This window comes from Acinonyx jubatus, chromosome B2, assembly GCF_027475565.1.
Source record: "Acinonyx jubatus isolate Ajub_Pintada_27869175 chromosome B2, VMU_Ajub_asm_v1.0, whole genome shotgun sequence".
NCBI classification, from domain to species: Eukaryota; Metazoa; Chordata; class Mammalia; order Carnivora; family Felidae; genus Acinonyx; species Acinonyx jubatus.
Genome location: NC_069385.1, coordinates 116,976,506 through 116,998,011, shown reverse-complemented (window position 1 = coordinate 116,998,011; position 21,506 = coordinate 116,976,506). Strand labels below are relative to the sequence as shown.

The 21,506-nt window shown below is 46.2% G+C and overlaps 1 non-coding gene across 1 annotated transcript; it reads left to right on the top strand.

Annotated features, from left to right (window-relative positions):
• Positions 1 to 18,390: 18,390 nt before the first annotated feature.
• Positions 18,391 to 18,463, top strand: TRNAE-CUC (transfer RNA glutamic acid (anticodon CUC)). The gene has a single exon. It is a non-coding gene; the product is annotated as a tRNA-Glu (tRNA).
• Positions 18,464 to 21,506: the final 3,043 nt, after the last annotated feature.

The following is a 21,506-nucleotide window of genomic DNA, read 5'->3' as shown; positions in this document are numbered from 1 at the left end:
AGTTTATCTATTTATTTTGAGATAGAAAGAGCAACTTGGGGAGGGGCAGAGAGAGAGAGGGGACAGAGGATCCGAAGCAGGCCCTGTGCTGACAGCAGAGAGCCCAACGCGCGACCTGAACTCATGAGCTGTGAGATCATGACCTGAGCGGATGTCAACCCAGCGTTTAACCAACTGAGCCACCCAGATACCCCTGGATATGTATTTTTAAAATCCTTCACTGTTATAAGTAACAATACCACACACATATTTGCACCATTGTCCAGTATTTTCTTTAGGATAAATTCCTGGAAGTATAATTGTTGAGCAATAAAGCACACATTTTTTTAAAATTTTTATTTTTTGACATTTATTTTTGAGAGAGAGAGTGTGAGTGGGGGAGGAGCAGAGAGAGAGAGAGGGAGACACAGACTCCAAAACAGGCTCCTGGCTCTGAGCTGTCAGCACAGAACCTGAAGCAGGGCTGGAACTTGGGACCTGTGAGATCATGACCTAGGCCAAAGTCGGATGTTTAGCTGCCTGAGTCACCCAGGTGCCCCTAAGGCACACGTTTTTAAAAAACTGTTTATTTACTTTTTTATTTGACAGAGAGCGGGGGAGGGAAGAGAAAGAGGGAGAGAGAGAATCCCAAGCTAATAGCACAGAGCCTAGAGGGTGTCCATCTCACAAACCATGAGATCATGACCTGAGCTGAAATCAAGAGTGCAATGGTTAACTGACTGAACCACCCACACACACCAACAAAGCACATTCTACATTTTTGACACATTCTACACTGACTTTCAGGAAGGCATTATCAATTTCATTCTAGCCAGCAGTTATTAGCAAGACTCACTTCCCCATTAACCCTGCTGGGATTGGGTAATATTGTTACTCATTTTTGTCAGTTTGATAGATGCTCTTTTAATTTATTTTTATTGATTACTTCTGTGGTTAAACAGTTTTCTTTTTAGGCGTTTGTGTTCCTTCTTTTATGAATTGTTCGTTTCCATGATCAGTTTTCCTATTGAAAACTTTTTTTTTCTATTGGTTTGAAATCACTCTTTACGTATGAAAGCTATTAATCATTTATCACATACTTTTTCAAGAATTTCCCCATTTTTTCATTTGTCTTGATTTTCATGGTATTTGGAAGTAGAAGTTTCACGTTTCTTTATATCCAAATCTTTATGGTTTTCAGACTTTGGTACAATGCTTAAAACATCACTCAACATCTCACGATTATATAAATATTCATCTAGTTTCTTCAAGTATTTCTGTGGTCTTATTACCTAAAAAATATTTGTCACTTTTTCAAGATGGAAAAAATTTTGGAGATTGGTCGCACAACAATGTGAATTACTTAATGTTACTGAACTGTATACCTAAAAATGGGTAAGATAGTGAATATTCTGTTATGTATATTTTACCACAATTTGAAAAATAAGTATTCATAACATGTTTACAGAAATTTTTTATTTTGGGGTCACCTGGGTAGCTCAGTTGAGTAAGCATCAGACTTTGGTTCAGGTCATGATCTCACGGCTTGTGAGTTCGAGCCCTATGTTGGGCTCTGTGCTGACAGCTCAAGAGCCTCGAGCCTGCTTCAGACTCTGTGTCTCCTTCTCTCTTGGCCCCTCCCCTGCTCCTGCTCTGTATCTTTCTCTTTCTCAAACAGAAATAAACATTTGAAAAAATAAAAAAGAATTTTTTAAAATTTTTGTTTATTTTTTCAAATGTTTATTTTTGAGAGCACGAGCGGGGGAGGGGTAGAAAGAGAGGAGGACAGAGGATGCAAAGCAGGGCTCTGTACTGACAGCAGAGAGCCTGATGTGGGGCTCAAACTCACCAGCCATGAGATCATGACCTGAGCCAAAGTTGGACGCTTTACCGACTGAGCCACCCAGGTGCCTCTGAAATTTAAAATTTCATTAAAAAAAGAATAAACAATAGATTTGACACACTTGAAGAACAGACAATAGATTTCACACATTTCCATGAAATGGAAGATGGAAGTGAAAAAAATTGACAATGTAGTTCAGAGAATAAAAGAGATGGAATATTTGAAAGAAAGGATAAGAAGTATGACGGATAGAGTGAGAAAATCTATCAAGTGAAGTCTCATAATAGAGTATGTAAGAAGGAAACACTGTCAGAATATTTTCCAGAATTATTGGAAAACAACACACTTCAGATTCCCTGAGCTCATCGAATCCCAAGGTGGATTACCTAAGAACATATCCATGCCCACAAACAAACAAACAAAAAACCCCAAAACATAAAAAATTTATACATCCATGCCTAAACATATAATGAAATTGCAGCGCATCAAAAACAAAGAGAAGATCTTAAAAGCTGGAAAAGACGAGGAGGACTGCTCTCTTCCCAGAGCAGCAATAGAATGCCCTCTGCTGAAATGGAGTCTCCCAGGTCACCTCCCTTGTAATGGCTAGAGTGATCCCTCTATTATATCAGACCATATCATTCCCCTGCGTAAAACCCTCCAATAACTCCCTAGTTCACTTGCAAAAATACTCAGTCTTTTTTGTGACTTAACTGTTTGTGTTTAGATCTGTTATTCTGCAATGTTTTCTGATGTAAAATTTTTAACTTCAAAGGGTCAGCTGCTATCTCAACATCATTTCCTCCGTAAGCTACGCTTCTATTTCTCTGAAATCCCGCTGAATTGTTTATGGGAGATGAATTCAGTTTCAGGTTTTGTTGCATTTGTGCCTATGAGACGCACTGGTGAAATACCAGTCTCATTTTCTTTTAAAAATTGTTTAAAGTTTTTATTTTAATTCCCGTTAGTTAACATGCAATATTATATTAGTTTCAGTTGTGGTTTCAGTAGAGTGGTTCGACACCAGTATAATTTTAGATAAAAAGCTCAGAATTTGTTCTGTGGGTTAGAGTTGGGTTAGATTAGGTAAGGGAGTCATCTAAGACCTTGTAAGTATCTGAGATCATCTAGAGAGGGTGTGGGTGAGGAAGGACCTCACAGAACTTCTCAGCTCACCTGGGAATACCTGTGGATGGTATTCCTGTAGGTGTCTCCTTCCCTGGGTAGATCCCTTCTGATGGGCAAGGACCATGCTTTTCTCTCTGTGTCCTCTCCAGCAGTGAACACAAAGTCTCACACATTAGGTATACTTAATAAATGTTTCCAGGGGCGCCTGGGTGGCTCAGTCCGTTAGGTGTCTGACTTCAGCTCAGGTCGTGATCTCACGGTTTGTGGGTTCTAGCCCGTGTGGGCTCTGTGCTGTCAGCCCAGAGTCTGGAACCTGCTCTTGATTCCGTGTCTCCCTCTCTTTCTGCCCCTCCCCTGCTCATGCTCTGTCTCTCTCTCTCTCTCTCAAAAATAAATAAACATTAAAAATTTTTTTTAAATAAATGTTTCCAGAATAAACAGCAACCTCATGGGGAAGGAGGACGGATAATAATACCCTCTGACTTTATAGAAGACTTCTCTGATGACAGTATATCCTTGAATTCACTGAATTCCATGCATCAGTTAGGCACTGAGCGCCTGGTGCTGGGCCAGGTGGTGGTGGGGCAAGAGTCGGGGCAAGAACACACATGGATCCCATGCCAAGCAACAAACACGTCCATTATGTGCTGGAAGCTATGAAGAAAATGATCAGGGTGTGGTGACAGAAAGCAATGGGGAGTAAGGAGGTTAACACCTATGGAGGAGTCGAGCTTGGGTTGAGAACAGGCTAGGGGAGCAGTTCCTACGACAGGTTCTACTGCAGAAGAGCACTTGAGTTGAAAGGCAGCCAGCCTGGCTGGGACGGACAAGGCACAAGTGGCCTCAGGAAGGAAGTAGGATTTTATTCAAAGGGCAGTGAAAAGCAACAGCTTTCAAGAAGAGCGACAGGGGGCTCTTGGTGGGCTCAGTCGGGAGGGCATGTGACTCTCAGGGTTATAAGTTCAAGCTCCACGTTGGGTCTAGAGATTACTTAGAAATAAAACGTAAAAAAAAAAAAAAAAGGAAAGAAAAAAAGTAGTGACAGGATCAGATGTATGTTTTAAGAAGATTAACTTTTATAAAGATCAACACCACTTTTACCACTGCCATGCTATACTGTGCATAAGGTGTAATTATGTCACCTACCACATGTTAAAGGTTCAGAAACCACAAAGAACCAAAAGCCCAAAACTGAGGCTTAGAGAAACAGATGCTTCTTTCTAGGTTACAAGACGTAAGAAGTGATGGAAGTGGAGTCTGACTGCAGAGCCCCAAGCCTTCCCTGTTGCCTTAGGCTGTCCCTCTGCAATGGGGTCTTTCTACTGGGGTCAAGGTCAGGGCCAGGGAGCCAGAGCCCAGGACTTAGCACAGTGAGAGGAGGGACTCTGGCTCTCCTGGGGTTTGGTCTCACCCCTGCTGCCCATCAGAATAGCTTGGGAGGCTTTTAAAAATCCATTCACCCAGTCCATACCCCAGACCAATTTAGTCAACTGCTCTGGGGGTGGAGCCGAGGCATCAGTATTTTATTTTGTCATTTTTCTTGATGTGTAATATACATGCGGTAAAGTGCACACATCTTAAGACTACAACTCAATGTGTCGTTATGTGCGTGTACGTGACTCCATGTTAACTACCATCCAGATCAAGAGATGGAGTATGTGGGGCACCAGGGTGGTTCCGTTGGTTAAACGTCCAACTCTTGGTTTCAGCTCAGGTCATGAATTCGTTCGTGAGTTTGAGCCCTGAGTCGGGCTCCGCACTGACAGTGTGGAGCCTGCTTGGGATTTTCTCTCTTACCCTCTCTCTCTGCCCCTCCCCTGCTTGTGCTCTCTCTCTTTCTCTCTCAAAAATAAATAAATAAACTTAAAAAAAATAAAGAGAGAGAATGGGGTATGACCAAAACCCTAGTCTTGGTCTCCATCGATGCCCCACCCCAATTCCCACATACACACCATTCTGACTGATGGCACCACAGATGTGTCTGTTTGGGTCTGGCTACACGCCCCCCCCCCCCCCCCCCCGCCCCGCCACCGCCCAACTCCCAGTCACTAGGTCTGTGAGGATCCGTGTCACAGGTATGGGCAGTCTGTTGCTTTTTGTTGCTGAGTGACATTCCATTGTATAGATAGATCACAATTTGTTTATCTATTTACCAGTTGATGGACATCTAAGTTGTAGCCAGTGTTTGGCCACTATACATAAAGCTGCTGAGGGGCGCCCGGGTGGCTTAGTAGGTTGAGTGCCCAATTCTTGATTTCGGCTCAGGTCGTGATCCCAGGGTCGTGGGATTGAGCCCTGCGTCGGGTTCTGTGCTGGACGTGGAGCCTACTTGGGATTCTTTCTCTCTCCCTCTCCCTGCCCCTCCCCCGGTCTCTCTCTCTCTCTCTCTCTCAAAGAAAAAAAGTAACAAAGCTGCTGAGAATGAATGGTCTTACACACGTCTTCTGGTGGACCTGGGTGCTGAGTAGCAGCGGTTTCTAAAGCAGCAAACCTTGAGAACCACTGACTTTGAGGAATCTATAAACTCCTTTTGCTATTGCACAAGATGAAAGTCAGGGTCGGGGTCCCTGGAGCCCCTGGGAGCTCCAGGTTTGAAATGAGGTAACTGTGGCTTGGAAAGATTTTTTTGGTTGCAGTTCCTTTCCTTTTGAGGTTCCGGAGCCGTTAGTAGAATCTGTGTCACGGCAGGAATGGAGGGAGACCTGGGGAGCAGTGCCCCCTATGGCCCGCAGGGTGGCCTCTATTTCTGAGCCTCTGGGAACCCGGTGCACACGCTCTTTCATGGTCCAAGTAAGGTGATGCACTGGCTGTAACAGTAGTGAATCACGTGTCACCAACAGACACCTTGGGCCTCACCGGTTCCCTGCATCTCCCTTCGCCACATCTAGAATAGCTTTCTAATCCTGTAGCCTGTTACCTCCTCCCACTTCTGAAGAAACCTCCTCAAAAGAGCCATCTGTGCTGCGAATTTTCATTTATAGCTCCCACAGCATATGTGAGTTTGTGATATGTAGGTAGATGGCTGCAGATACATTCCCGGACACACACACACACACACACACGCACACACGCACACACGCACACGCATGCATACATGAGTTACCCACATCTGGCGCCATGGGGCTGATGGTAGGATTTCTCCTCTAAATGGAGCCTGAACATGCCTTCCACATGTGCCTTATGGACAACCTCTCCCTCAGGGACTGTCATCTCTTTGTATGTCACTGGGGCAGTTCCTCTGACCTCACCTGCATAGAGCAGCCATGATTAGTTCCCCAAATTATTTGATAATGATCAGTGTTGAGACAAAAACGGTAGACAGAGTTCAGGAATGCCACATTTTTTCTTTAGATTTTTTTTAAACATTTATTCATTTATGAGACACAGAGAGCACGAGCAGGGAAGGGGCAGAGAGAGAGGGAGACACAGAATCTGAAGCAGGCTCCAGGCTCTGAGCTGTCAGCACAGAGCCCAACGTGGGGCTCGAACCCAAGAGCTGCAAGATCATGACCTGAGCCAAAGTTGGATGCTTAACCGACTGAGCCACCCAGGCGCCCCAGGAATGCCACATTTTTATAGTCTGTTGGGTCCGTTGCCTTGAGTCCCTGCTCTTGTTGCTGCTGCAGAGATGATCCACATTGCTGTCAAGGTCTGGTTCATCCACTGTCACCTGTAAACCTCTGAGCATTTCTCATATTCCCGTGTTTTCCTTTAAACTGCCTAATTATAGCTTTGAGTACCCGTTTATGGCAGGAAAAACTGATGCTTCGGAAGCTTTGGAATGTCAGCTCCACAAGGGCACGGATTTCTGCCAGCAGTGCTCACAGCTGGTGAGCTGCTGCCCCAGCAGCCTGGACAGTGCCTGGCACACAGGAGGGGCTCAGTAAAGATTTCTTAATAAACGAAGCTTGTGGTGCATTTTGGTTTTGGAATTCCTAACTCAATATCCTCTTCCTACTGAACTTCCTTCCTCGGCTCAGTCCAGTAGGACGAGCAAGGTAGCCACGCTCCTCTCTGGAGTTTCCTCTCCCCGCCCCCACTGGAGCCTGTCTTTCCCTCTACCCGGTCTGCTGCAAATCTCGGCTCTGCCACTGTCACTGTGGGGCCTTGGGCAGATCGCTTCGCCTCTCTGTGCCTCAGTTACCTCATCTCCTTTGTGGAAATAACAGTCGTACCAACCTTGTGGGGTTGTGGGAAGGATTATAAGAGTTCACACAAGTGATGCATTTGGAGCAGTGCCTCGCACACGGCGTGCACTCAAGACGTTAATTATTTAGTATTTTAAATTTTTCATATTTATTTTTTACTATTCCATTATAAAATAAAACCATACAGGAAACCACAGAAAATAAAGGTACAGTTTCACGAATTTTTAAAAAAAGATGATTTATTTATTTTGAGAGAGAGAGAGAATCTCAAGCAGGCCTGCTGCTGTCAGTGTGGAGCCTGGTGTGGGGCTCAAACTCACAAACCCTAAGATCGTGACTTGAGCTCAAACCAAGTGTCAGACGCTTAACCGACTAAGCCATCCAGGCTCCCCTAGTTTCATGAATTTTTGTAAGGCAAATGCTCCTGTAACCACCATCCATGTCAAGAACTAGAACTTTGCTGTGCACCCCCCCATCCAGAAGCCCCTCCTTACCTCATCCCGAGTACGGCCCCTGGCTCCCTCCAACAGTGTCCACCAGCCTGGCTCATAGTATTCACTTCCAGGGAGCATTATCACCTATGTGTCCATCTCTAGATGCTGTAGTTCAGTGCCCAGTTTAAAAATGAACTTAATGGAGGTATAATTTATACCCAAGAATGTTCACCAATTTTAAGTGTGCAGTTGGATGAGTTTTGACAAATATATAGTCATATAACCATCAATCATGATAGAAGAACATTTCCATCACCCGAAAAATTCCCTTGTGCCCCTTTACACTCCTCCCTCCTTCCCACTCCCCGGTCCAGGCAACTACTGATCTGCTTTGTCACAATAGATTAAATTTCCCTTTTCTAAAATTTTGAAACAAAAATAAACTTTTATATACATGAAATCATATATGGTATATTCTTTTTTGCAAATGGCTTCTTTCACTCAACATAATGGTTTTAAATTTTATTCACGTGGCGGGGGGCGTCTGGGTGGCTCAGTCGGTTGAGCATCTGACTTTGGCTTAGATCATGATCTCACAGCTCATAGGTTCGAGCCCCACGTCGGGCTCTGTGCTGGCAGCTCGGGGCCTGGAGCCTGCTTCAGAGTCTGTGTCTCCCTCACTCTCTGCCCCTCCCCCACTTGCACTCTATCTGTCTCTCAAAAATAAATAAAACAGTAAAAAAATTATTCACCTTGTAGACTGTATCAATATTTTCTTCCTTATTGTTGCTGTGTAATATTCCACTGAACAAATATATTGAATGTGTTTATGCACTCCATTTTGATGGGCACCATCAAAACACCATCAAAAACATCAATTTTTCTCTGACTAAAGCTTCTGTGAACATGAGTGTGCAGGTTTTGGTACAGACATATGCTTTTCATTCCCTTGGGTAAATACCCAGGAGTGGGATTGCTAGGTTGCATAAGAAGTGTGTGTTAAAATCTGCATGAAATTGTCAGATTATTCTCCAAAGTGGAGAACATTCTCATCAGCAACGTATGAGAATTCTAGTTACTTTGCATCGCTGCTAGCATTTAGAATCATCAGAGTTCTTTTTAAATCCGTTGGTTTGTTTCTTTCTGTGTTTTTTTAACCCGTTCTATGGTATGTAGGGTATATAGTGGTATCTCACGATAGTTCTAATTTGCATTTCCCTAATGACCAATCATGTTAAGTATCTTTTCATTGGCGTATTGACCATTCATCCGTCTTTTTCTTTTCCCTCCCAGCTTTACTGAGGTATGATTGACAAACAATCATTGCCTATGTTTAAGGTGGACACCTGGTGTTTTGATAGCTTCTTTTCTGAAAGGGCTTTTTATCTTTTGCCCATGAACATTTCCTTAAATTGTGGTAAAACGCACATAACTCACCATCATAACCATTTTCAAGCGTGTGATCAGTCTTTTGCCTGTTTCTAAGCCTGGATTGTTTTTTCCTCCTATTATTGAATTGTAGGAGTTATTTATATAATTTGGATACCAGTCCTTTTTGCAGATATATGTGCTGTGAATGTTTTCTCCTATTCTGTGGCTTGTCTTTTCATTTTCTTAACAGTGTCTTTTGAAGACCAGAAGTTTTAAATTAATTAATTAATTATTAATAGACTACGTTATTAATTTTTTAACAACCGTGCTTTTTGTGTCCTAGCTAAGAAATCTTCGTCTACCTGAAGTGCACAAGGATTGCCTCCTATGTTTTCTTTTAGAAGTTTTGTCGTTTTTACCTTTTACACTCACATCTGTGATCGATTTCAAATTCAATTTTGCGTGTGTGTGAGGATTGAGATTCTTTTTGTTTCCAACGGCCATCTAGTTCTCCCAGTGTATTTGTTGAACAGACCATTCTTTCCACGTTGAATAGCTTTGGCATCTTTGTCAAAAATCAACAGACCATAAATTTCTGGATCTGCTTCTGGATTCTCTTTTCTCTTCTACTGCTCCCTAGGGCTGTCCTGACACCGGCATGACACTTCCTGGATGCCATTGCTTTGCAGAAGTCTTGAAATCAGGTAGTGTAAGTTTTCTAACTTCTTTCCTTCTTTCTTTCTTTCTTTCCTTTTCTTTATTATTATTAAAATTTTTTTATTTATTATTTTTGAGAGAAAGAGAGAAAGCACATGATTAGGGAAGGGGCAGAATGAGAGAGAGAGGATCTGAAGTGGGCTCTGTGCTGACAGCTTTTTGCTGACAGCAAAAAGCCTGACATGGGGCTCTAACGCATGAACCGTGAGATCGTGACCTGAGCCGAAGCCGAATGCTTAACCGGCTGAGCCACCCAGGCGCCCCACTTTGTTCTTTTTTTTAAAAAAAAAAATTTGTTTTGGTTTTCTCATTAAAAAAATGTTTTTGATAAGCATCATAAGGACAAGGAAAGACTTATAGATTCAAGGAGATTAAGGAAAAATAACAACTAAATGCAGTGTGGGGTCCCGGATCAGATCATGGAAACAAAAAGGGACATTAGTAAAAAAATTCATGAAATTAAAGTCAGGTCTGTAGTTTAACTAGTGTTGTACCTGTGTTACCTCCCTACTCTTGGCGACACAGAATAACACTAAGAGAAGCCAGGTGGAGGGTATAAGACAACTCTGGGTACCATGTTTTCAACTTTTGTCTAGGTCTACAATTAGTCCAGAATAAAAAGGTTTTTTGGGGTGCCTGGATGCTCAGTTGGTTGGGTGTCTGACTCCAACTCAGGTCATGATCTCCAGGTTCATGGGTTCGAGCCCTGCGTTGGGCTCTGTGCTGAAGCTCGGAGCCTGGAGCGTGCTTCGGATTCTGTACTTCTGTCTCTCTCTCTCTGCCCCTCCCCTGCTCATGCTCTGTCTCTTTGTCAAAAATAAATTTTAAAAAACCTTAAAAAAAAGATGGAGTCTTATATAACAAAACATAGTCATGGTAGTGACATCCTATCACTTTGCCATATTCTCTTGGGTAGGAGCAAGCCATAGGTCATGCTTGTACTCAAGAGGAAGGGATTATACAGGGACATGACTCACTTGGGGTCACTGAGGCTATGTTGGCCACACTCTTCACCCATTTTTTTTTTTTTCTTAGCGGTGAATTTGTTGAAGTCCTGGGTTGTTACTGTAGAGTTTCCCAGTCTAGATTTTCTGATCGATGCACAGTGCAATTCAACATGTCCCTCTGTCTCCTGTGTTTATGGCAAATCGGCAGCTGGACCCAGAGGATTGATCAGACTCAGGTCAGACTCCTTTGCCAACATTTAGGTGGTGGTGGGATACTCCCTCAGGAGGCGCATGATGTCTGGCTCTCTCTCTTTTTGTGATGTTAGCAGCCATTAGTGCTCAATGCCTATATCAGTTAATTCACAGGCTGTAGCAAAATGATGATGTTCAATTTCTATGATTTCATTTATTGGTTCAATACTTTTATAAAGAGATGCTTCCCCTTATCTGTTACCTGGCTACCCAGTGACATAGTTCATCTTGGGAAGGCAGGATAAATGCTTGGGTCATTTCTTTTATTTACCAATTCCGAAGACAATGAATTGGTTCCCTATCAAGGAGGCCAATTATTGTGGGGGTGGGGGGCACTCCACTTGTATTCCCAGAGCCATGGCCACTCAGTGATTTTGTGTGCCAACCCTGTAAAGGAAAAAAACCCAACCCCTCTTTGGCGTAAACTTTCAAGAGAAGTGGAGACGCACGTTTTTGGGGTTTCGCAAACTGGCTGGCGATGTGCAAGGAAGGTCAGGTCATTCTGAGAATCAGGGCATGGTCCATTATTTTATTTTATTTTACTTTATTTAAAAAAATTTTTTTTACATTTTATTTATTTTTGAGAGAGAGAGAAACAGAGAGAGAAAGAGAGAGAGAGCGCGCGCGTGCGCGGGCGCGCGCGCGCGCGCGCGCACAAGTGGGGGAGGGGCAGAGAGAAAGGGAGACACAGAATCTGAAGCAGGCTCTAGGCTCCAAGCTGTCAGCACAGAGCCTGGTGCAGGGCTCGAACCCACGAATCGTGAGATCATGACCTGAGCCGAAGTCAGTTGCTTAACTGACTGAGCCACCCAGGCTCCCCCCAATTATTTTTTAATAGCATTGTGAACCCATGGATTTAAGCATATTTGATTGATTTGAATCCATGGCATTTCTTATCCTCATTAGAGCTCACAGGATCCAGTGGGAACCTCTTCAGACTGGCTCTGAGTCCTTTTGACGACACGATCCTCTTAGTCTTTGGAGCCTCTGGCTAGTTGGTGCATCAAGGCTCATCACGTACCTTGCACTTCCTACCTTTCTGCTCCAGCCTTGAAGCCAGGCAGTTCTACCATTTTCTTGGGAAATGATATTTCAAGACCACAATCTGGGCTTCCGGGAAGCTCATTGCTGTTGGGTTGATCACTGCATCTAGCCTTTTTGGTGGACAGACTAGGTGATCTATGTGCTTCCTTGTGAGCTCAGCTGGTATGGAGAAGAAACGAGGTGCTGGAGCCAAGCGGCAAGTAAACTCGTAACTGGCACATCCACTTTGTGTCTGGCCCTTCTCCCTCCATTTCTGTCATCCCTGTCCCGCAACTCAGTTTTACTCCATGACCAGCAGTTTCTCCTCAGTGTGAGATAAATCCCGCCCAGATTCAAGGAGAGGGACACAGACTCCACCTCCGGAAGGGAGCAGCAGGTGCACGCAGAGGGTGATGGATGGGGCCATCTTTGGAATCCCAGTCTGACCCAGAGCCCAAGCAAGCACCATCCCCAGCCCTTGGGAAACTTGCCTGGGGCTAACAGAAGCCTGAACCTGTCACTGTCACTAAGGGGTAACCCAAGGAGGGAGGAATGGATGGCTTCCGGCCTCCAGTTCCAGAAGGGAATCCTGCTGTTCCAACTCCACCGTCCTCCACCCTTTCCACCCAGTTGGGAGTTTCTACCTGGGGCTCTGGGGAGCACCAGGATGGGTGGACCCTCCTCCTGGGGGCCAGCATGGTGAAAAGGGAAGGAAAATTAGCCCTCATCTTCCTCCCCGCCCCTGGCACTCACAGGCCCCCTGAAGGCTGGCAGGACATATGGCCCTGCCGGTGGAAGTCAAGGCGGGAGCCCTGCCAGGGAGGGCCAGATGGAGCAGGAGGAAGGCACAAACCAGCTGGCCTGGCCGGTGCCATAAATAACACTGCGGGCGTGGTGGTCGCCCTGCAGGCCCATTTCACCGGCCTTGGAGTATCCTGGAGGCACCCCCTCCCTCGCCTCTGGCCTGAAATGACAAACTGAGCAGCCTGACCCCAAAGCTCCTTGCAGCCTGCAGGGCGAGGCCAGATGAAGGGGAAGGCAGATAATTTGACGTATCAGGGCCACTCCAAAAGTCATCATTTTGTTCCTGCCTTGCTGCCCCTCCCTGTGTGGGACGGAGCCACCTGGCTGAGTGTGGAGACGAGTTACCTCCCGGAGCCCCGGCATTCTGATGGATGAAATGGCCGGTCATGTTCCCCTCTGATGCCTCAGCTTTTGTTCTGGGGCTGGGTGGGAGGGCTGGCAAGGCTGATGCCATATGGTGGGTCCACTTCCTCAACAATAGAAGTGGGTTTTTGCAAATTGGGAGCAGGCGCTGAGCCGTGTTCCAGCTGCCTTCTGCGCCTGGCTTTTCCCCTCAAGGTGACGATTTGACTTTCTGCCTCCAGTCAAATTCCACAGACTGAACCTTTCATCCTTAAGAGTCAGAAACAGGGAGTGGTACCTTCCAGAATTCCCCAAATCCCTTTGCTGTCGGGCTCCCGGTGAGCTACGGTGTCAGGAGGACCCGAGGGGACAAAGATGAGCCAGGCTGGGTGTGGAGCCCCTACCAGCTGTGGAGGCTCTGAGCGTCCCTGCTACTGTCATCTCCTGGTGCCTGTTGTCCCCCTGTGCTTGATGTCCTTGGGTTTTTTTGAACTGGGAAACATCTTAGCGCTCAGATTCTCAGAGTGTAGCCCTGGTCCCATGTGGGAGTCACCTGGGGAGCTTTAGAAAATGTCAGGTTCCGGGGCACCTGGGTGGCTCAGTCGGTTGGGCGTCCAACTTCAGCTCAGGTCACGATCTCGCGGTCCGTGAGTTCGAGCCCCGCGTCGGGCTCTGGGCTGATGGCTCAGAGCCTGGAGCCTGCTTCCGATTCTGTGTCTCCCTCTCTCTCTGCCCCTCCCCCGTTCATGCTCTGTCTCTCTCTGTCTCAAAAATAAATAAACGTTAAAAAAAATAAAAAAAAAAAGAAAATGTCAGGTTCCAAGTAAAAATGCAGCTAAATATCACTTCATAGACATTAGCATGGCAACGATCAAAAACCCAGAAGACACCAAGTGCTGGTGGGGATGTGGAGAGGTTGAAATCCTGCATGCTATTGGTGGGGATGGAAGATGGTGTGACCACTGTGGAAAATAATATGGAGGTTCCTCAAAAAATTAAAAGTAGAATTGCTATATGGTTTGGCAATCCCATTTCCTGGTATGTAACCAGAAGAACTGAAAGCAGTCTCCAAGAGATATTTGCACATGTCATGTTCATCGCAGCCATCGTTCCCAGTAGCCAAGAGGCAGAAGTAACCCAAATGTCCACGGCTCAATGAACAGGTGGAGAAAATGTGGCGTCTACACGCGAGGCAATATTACGTGGCCTTAAAAAAGAAACAAATCCTGTCCTATGCTACAACGTGGATGAAACTCAAGGACATTATGCCCAACAAAATAAGCCAGTCACAGAAGGACAAATTCTTTATGATCGCACTGATATGAAGTTCCTCAAGTAGTCAAAATTATAGAAACAGAAAATAGGTGGTTGCCAAGGGCTAGGGGAGGGAGAAGGGGAAATTAGTGTTTAATGGCTATAGAGTTTTGTAAGATGAAAAAGTTCCAGATATCTATGGTGCAGTAATTTAAATACTCTTAACACTGGTGAACCATGCACTTAAAAAGTTCAGATGGAGGGGCTCCTGGGTAGCTCATTCGGTTGAGTGTCCGGCTCTTGATTTTGGCTCAGGTCATGATTTCATAGTTCGTGGGTTCAAGCCCCGAATCGGGCTCCACGCAGACAGAAAGGAGCCTTCCTGGAATTCTCTTTGTCTTCCCCTCCCCTGCTCATGCACTCTCTTTCTCAAAATAAATAAATAAACTGTAAAAAAAAAAAAAAAAGGTTTAACAAAATAGTTAAGTTGGAAAAATATTTTTTTGGAAAACAAATTTTTAAGTTTTATTTTTTAATTTTTAAAATTCATTTATTTATTTTGAGAGAGAGAGAAAGCTCACGTCAGGGAAGGGCAGAGTGAGAGGGAGAGAGACAGAATCCCAAGCAGGCTCCACACTGTCAGCACAGATCCTGATGTGGGGCTTGATCTCATGAACCGTGAAATCATGACCTGAGCTGAAGTTGGATGCTTAACCAATTGAGCCACTCAGGAGTCCCTTGGAAAAAATTTTTCAAGATTTTGGTTTTTTTTTGTTTTATTTTATTTTATTTTATTTCATTTTATTTTATTTTATGCCTTTATAAAAAATGTTTATTTATTTATTTTGAGAGAGAGAGAGTGCATGAGAATAAATGGGGGAGGGGCAGAGAGAGATGGAGAGAGAGAATCCGGAGCAGGTTCCATGCTCAGTGCAGAGCCCAATGCAAGGCTCGATCTCAAAACCATAAGATCATGACCTGAGCCGAGGTCAAGAGTTGGATGCTTAACCGACTGAGCCACCCAGGTGCCCCAGGACCAATTATTTTTGAGTAATTAAAAAAAAAATCCCATGTGATTTATTTTTTTAATATTTATGTATTTATTTTTGAGAGAGAGAGAGAGAGAGAGAGCTCGTGCATGTACAAGCAGGGGAGGGGCAGGGAGAGAGAAAGAGAGGGAGAGAGAGAGAGAGAGGGAGAGAATCCTGAGCAGGCTCCGCGCTGTCAGCACAGAGCCTGAAGCGGGGCTCCATGTCACGAACCATGTGATCATGACCTGAGTCAAAATCAAGAATTGGACACTTAACAGACTGAGTCACCCAGACGCCCCTTCCATGTGATTTATTGACTTTTTTTAATGGAAGGAAAGTACACACCAGGTGTTACTATCTAAAGCTCCTATGTTTGTGAATTTTCTTTGTGCTCCTATTTTTACCAAGTATAATTTCCCTGATCAGATTTTGCAGATGTGAATTTTGTGAAGAAGTTTTGATTCTGGGGTAGCTGGGTGGCTCAGTCAGGTAAGCATCTGCCTCTTGATTTCAGCTCAGGTCATGATCTCACGGTTGTTGAGTTTGAGCCCCAAGTCAGGCTCTGCGCTCACAGTGCAGAGCCTGCTTGGGATTCTCTCTCTTACGAAAATAAGTAAGTAAATTAAAAAAAAAAAAGAAGTTTCGATTCTTTGAGTCATTTTCATGTTGTTTTGATGACTTTTCGGGAACTTTCATTGATCTTCCTTATTAAAGATTATCCTTGTTAAAGATTATCTAACTCTCAGGTCCTATTATTCTCCATAGTACCATCACTCACCTGACGTGACTGTGTATTTGTTTATCTGCTTATTGTCTCTCTTCCCACTGGGCTGGGAGCCCCAGGAGGGCAAGGATTTTGCCTCACTTGTTCATGGCTGTATTCCCAGCGCCCAGAATAGTGCCTGGGACACAGTAGGCCCTCCATACTTGGAATGAATGAAGAAACGAAGTATGGTTTGGATAGAATGCTGCCGGTCTGTATTTGTTTCTCAGTGAGTCCGTGAGTGAAACCACGCGGAACCTTATCAGACGGAGAGGCAGAGAGTAAGAGAGAAACAATGCGGGACTGAGAAGGGTCCGGGGCCCAGATGATGGGGCCAAGCCATCCCACTCCACACTGAGGGTGAGCCAAGTTCCAAGGAGCTCCCAATTTTGCCAGGGAGACAGATACCCGACAGAGTAGCCTGTGCCCCACTGTGTGATTGAGCGGTGCTATGAAGTGGTGACACGTGGCTTAGGGGCAGCAGGGCACATTGTCAGCACAACCGGAAATGGTGCTGCTGGCGCCTCCCAGGCCATCAGGGCAAAAGGAGAGATCCAGACAGACAAGGAGGTGGAGCTGTGACAGCACTCAAGCTGAGCTTCGAGCTTCGAGCTTCTGATGGCTGTCGTCGCTGGAGGCTGTCACCGAGGAGCCGTCCAGGGTCTCTGCCTCTCTCCCTCCACTCTGCCAATCGAACACTACGGTGCAACAGTGTCGCAGCCAAGAACTGGGCGGCAAGAAGAGCAGGCTCACCGTAGGGCTTCCATTCTGGTTATCCACTGCTGGATGACAAACCAGGCCAAAGCTCAGTGGCTTCAAACAAAAATGTGTTACGTGGTCTCCTGACTCTGTGGGTTGACTCAGCTCAGCTGGGTGGTTTTCTCACTCCCGATCTCTGGTGTGTCTGCAGTCAGACTGCTGCCCGGGGCTGGAGTCTTCTGAAGGCCTGACTGGTCTGGAAGCCCAGGACTGCTTTCTCTCTCAAGGCTGCTTGTTGGTGCTGGTTGGTGCCGGCTGTCAGCCAGAGCAGTGACGGGTAGCAGGGAGCCGAAGATGCAGGTTGGTTCAGGGCTACACTGGGAGCTAACAGAGCCTCGCTCCTGCCACGTTGCGTTGGTCCACATAGTCCCTGGGCACCTGGATTGAAGGCTGGTGGAGAAATAGACCCCACCTCTTCCCGGGGAAACATGCAGGAGGGCATATGGGTGGGAGTCATTGTGGGGCCATCTTTGGGAAGTGCGCTCTGTCACAGCTTCAGAATGCATTGGGGTGCGGTTCTGCCCAGATCGGCAGGGCACTCTCGACTCTTAAAGGGCTTGCATCCCACGTCCATCACGATCCCTGCGGGGGACGGGGACTGGCAGTGCGCAGGAGGCGGTATCACAGTGGGCGGCCAGGCCGCCTGGGTCCACATCCAAGTGCCACTGCTTCCTTCCTTCCTTCGCCTCTCTAAGCCTCAGTTTCCTCATCCGCAAAATGGGATAATAAGGATGCCTCCCTGGTAGCTTCATTCTGACAAGAGAGGTATTGGCTGTGGGGCTCTTGTGAGCGGTGGGCAAGCCCATGTGAGCGGTGATTATGATTATTGCCCCCTCCCCCGACTGTATTTGTTTCTATCTCAGGGCGCCTGGGTGGCTCACTCCATTAAGTGTCTGACTCTTGGTTTCAGCTCAGGTCATGATCGCATGGTTTCGTGGGTTCAAGCCCCGTGTCGGGCTCAGCATTGCTGGTGCAGAGCCTGCTTGGGACTCCCCCTCTCTCCCTCTCTCGCTGCCCTTTCCCTGCTCATGCTCTCTCTCTCTCTCTCTCTGTCTCTCTCTCCCTCTGTCAAAATGAATAAACTTTAAAATATGTGATTTAATTTTTTGAATTAAGTTAAATGCTTAAATAGTTCACACATCGAGAGGAATATGAGGGTCCACAAAGCAGAGTCTTCCTGCCTGGTATCCAGCCACCTTCTTTTCTTCCCAGGAAGAAGACTGGGAAGACTCATTCCAGGTCTTGTGTCCTGCCAGAAATACCCTCTGCATTTACAAGCAAACGTGGGTATATATTCTTCCACCACCACTTAAAAATACACGCACACACACACACACACACACACACACAGTGGTAGTGACTATACTCACAGCCTTGTACCTTTTTTCCCTTAAAGTAGATATTTGGTGATTGTTTTGTATCAGAACATCAAGAGCTGCCTTGTTCAATTTTTTTAAGTGGTTTCCTCACCCAACGTGGGGCTCAAACCCACAACCCTGAGATCAAGAGTCACATGTTACACCAACTGACCCGGCCAGGTGCCCCAGCCCCACTTTTTTTTTATCAGTTGCATCATATTCCATTGCTCGAGGGGTGCCTGGCTGGCTCAGTTGGTAGAGCATGCGACTCTCCATCTCGGGGTCGTGGGTTCAAGCCTCACGTTGGACTCTGTGCTGGCCTGAAGCCTACGTAAGATAAAATAAAATCGTTTTCCTTTATTTAAATGCTTATTTATTTTTGAGAGAGCGTGAGAGAGAGACAGAGCATGAGCAGGGGAGGGTCAGAGAGAGAGACACACACACACAGAATCTGAAGCAGGCTCCAGGCTCCAAGCTGTCAGCACAGAGCCCGACGCAGGGCTCGAACTCACAGACCACGAGATCATGACCTGAGCCGAAGTCGGACGCTCAACCGACTGAGCCACTCAAGCGCCCCAAATAGCTTTCCTTTAAAAAGGAACAATACTCCATTGCTTGGCTATGCCATGGCGTTTCCAATACATCCCATGTGGAGGGGCACTTGGGTGGTTTGCAGTCTGCCGCTCTAACACACTATGCTGGGATCCATACCCATTGTGTTGGTGAGGAAACTGAGGTTTGAGAGGCCACCTGGAGAGTTGGTGGCAGAACCGGGATCAGATTCCAGTCCCCTGGCTCTACATCCCATGAAGGTATTTTCATCTTGGCTTGGGCTTCCTGGCTCTGGAATGGGGCGGGGGGGCGACCAGCATGAAAGGGGACAAGTGGCAGGAGGGTGGGGGTGGCGAGCAGACAAATATACCAGTGTCATTTTTTTTTTTCTCTTCCTCGGCCTAACACTGGCTGCATGATGAAGGAGAACCAGTTGGAAGGAAGACCCCAGACCCTCAGCCTGGAAAGCAGCAAAGCAGAGACCATGGGCTGAAGGGGGTGTTTTGCAGCAGCGAGCCTCATGGCAAAGCCTTTGCATAAACCTTGGTTTTCCTTCTGGCAGGGTTTGCTTTGGAAGCCAAAACACAGTCCAGGGTTGGGAAGGAACGCAGCCCTATCATTCAGGAGACCTGCGATCAAGACTCAGGCCTGCCACTGACCCATGAAATCCTTGGGCAAGTCTCTGGGCCTGGAAGGTGGGAGTTAGACCCAATGGGGCTTCTCCAATCATAAGATACAGGTTCTGGAGCCACCAGGATTAGGTTCCAATGCCAACTCAATCAAGGCTCCCTTGACAAATCTCATTTCCTCATTAAAAATAGTAAGAGTCAAGGGGCGCCTGGGTGGCTCAGTTGGTTAAGTGTCTGACTTTGCTCAGGTCACAGTCTCACAGTTCGTGAGTTCAAGCCCTGCATTGGGCTCTGCTGTCAGCACAGAGTTGGATCCAAAACCTCTGTCCCCCTCTCTCTCTGCCTCTCCCCCTCCCCCTCAAAAATAAATAAACACTTAAAAAATAGTAGGAGTCAAAGTAGTACCAGATGTGGTAAGAGTCAAAGGAGATAATGTATACAAAAGCCCTTAGAAAACGAAAAAATCAACACACCATATACATTCCTCTTCCCTAGGTATTAATTTTGAGGCTGATATTACAAATGGTGAACTCTGCCCATTACCGCATCTTCAATATCAGAGTATTAGTGAACCACGTCTCTCTGTTGTTCAGGACACGAATTAAACACCAAAGCCACAACGCAAAATCTTTATTGGGTGTTGTTGAACTTGATACCCAGCATCCAATTAGGTAACCTGCCAGCATTTAAGGTACAATGCCACTAGGTGGCGATGGTGTCCAGGCCACTGTCGTGCGTTCCAGAGCAGAAACCCTATGGACCATATCAAAGATCTCCTTTTTTATGCTTTGAGGCCTCATGGAAAGACCTGGCGAAACCTCAGTTTCCTTATCTGTAAAATGGGGATAATAGTACTAAATGAGATGTAAAATCCTCCTGTGCACAATAAGACCCTCAGAAAGTGTTTGCTCCTTTCCTAGCTAAATGATTAAAAGCCTGGCTTTTGGAACCGGATTGCCTGGGTTTGAATTTCAGCTTTGTTGCTTACCAACTGTGTGACCTTGGGCAAGTTACCTAACCTCTCTGGGCCTTCGTTTCCACGTCTGTAGTAATCGAACCTATCCTCATAGTTAATGTGTGTAAAGTGCTTGGAAAGTGCCTGGTCTAAGAAAAGCGCTCTGACTTTGCCATTGTCTGTGTATGTCCTAGGGTGAGCCCTCTCTCATGCATAGTCTGGGTCCCAACTCTGGGCACCTCCCAAGATTGAGTGTCTTGTCAAGACAATAGGTCTTCGGGACATTTTTAACCCCCCTGGCATGAGTCAGGAGCAGAGAAAGCTACAATTCCAAGACTCCTGACACTTTGGTCTCCAGATTCAGGGCACAGCTGGCAACAGCCTCTGTCCACCCAGCAGGTGATGGAAACCAATTTGCAAGTGCGAAGCCAGCTGGTGGGAAGATAAGGAGAGGGCAGAAGGGGCTGTGAGGCTGTGTTTACAGTACTTTTGTCCCTTGGGGGTGTCTTGCTCACCTCTGTGCGTGCTGTTGGGAGGCAGCTCAAAAAATAAAACACCATGGGCTCCTGGGCCAATGGCTTTCCGGCTCTGTCCTGCCCCACCTCCGTGCAGGTTTGCGGGGGAGGTAGAGGAATCTGGTGACGACAGCACCTGACCAAAAGTCAGGAGATCTGTTTTTAGCCCAGCTCTGTCACCGATGTGCTGTGTGACCTTGACGAGTCACTTTTCCTCTCTGGGCTTCAGAGTCCTGCTCTGTCAAAATTGGGACACACTTCCTGCCCTTCCCTTCCAACCAGAGATGTGGGGAGTATAGAGAAACTCTTCAAAACTTCACCTCCTCCTTGAAGCCTTCCATATTGGATGGAACAAAAAGGGAATCCAAATCTTTCCCATCTCCCCTCCACCGTTCCCAGGCTAACCATGTGATGTTGATCACTAATATATTGTTCGCTCATTGGTGGATTCCACAGGCTTGTTCAGTGCCGGTCTGAACATGTCCTTTTTGTCTTGTCTGCATTGGAAACTCATCCGGGGAGGGCTGTGCCTGCCTCCTTGCTCTGTGTGGCATGCAGAGTCTAGCACAGGAGGCTAGCATGACCGAGGCATGGCTTGGGGCTCTCAGTGGGGGAAGGGTCCCATTGAATCCCTGTATCTGGAACTTAATGGGACTGAGAACAGTGAATTGTTGGGGAAACAAGAGATGTGAAAAGTGCCTT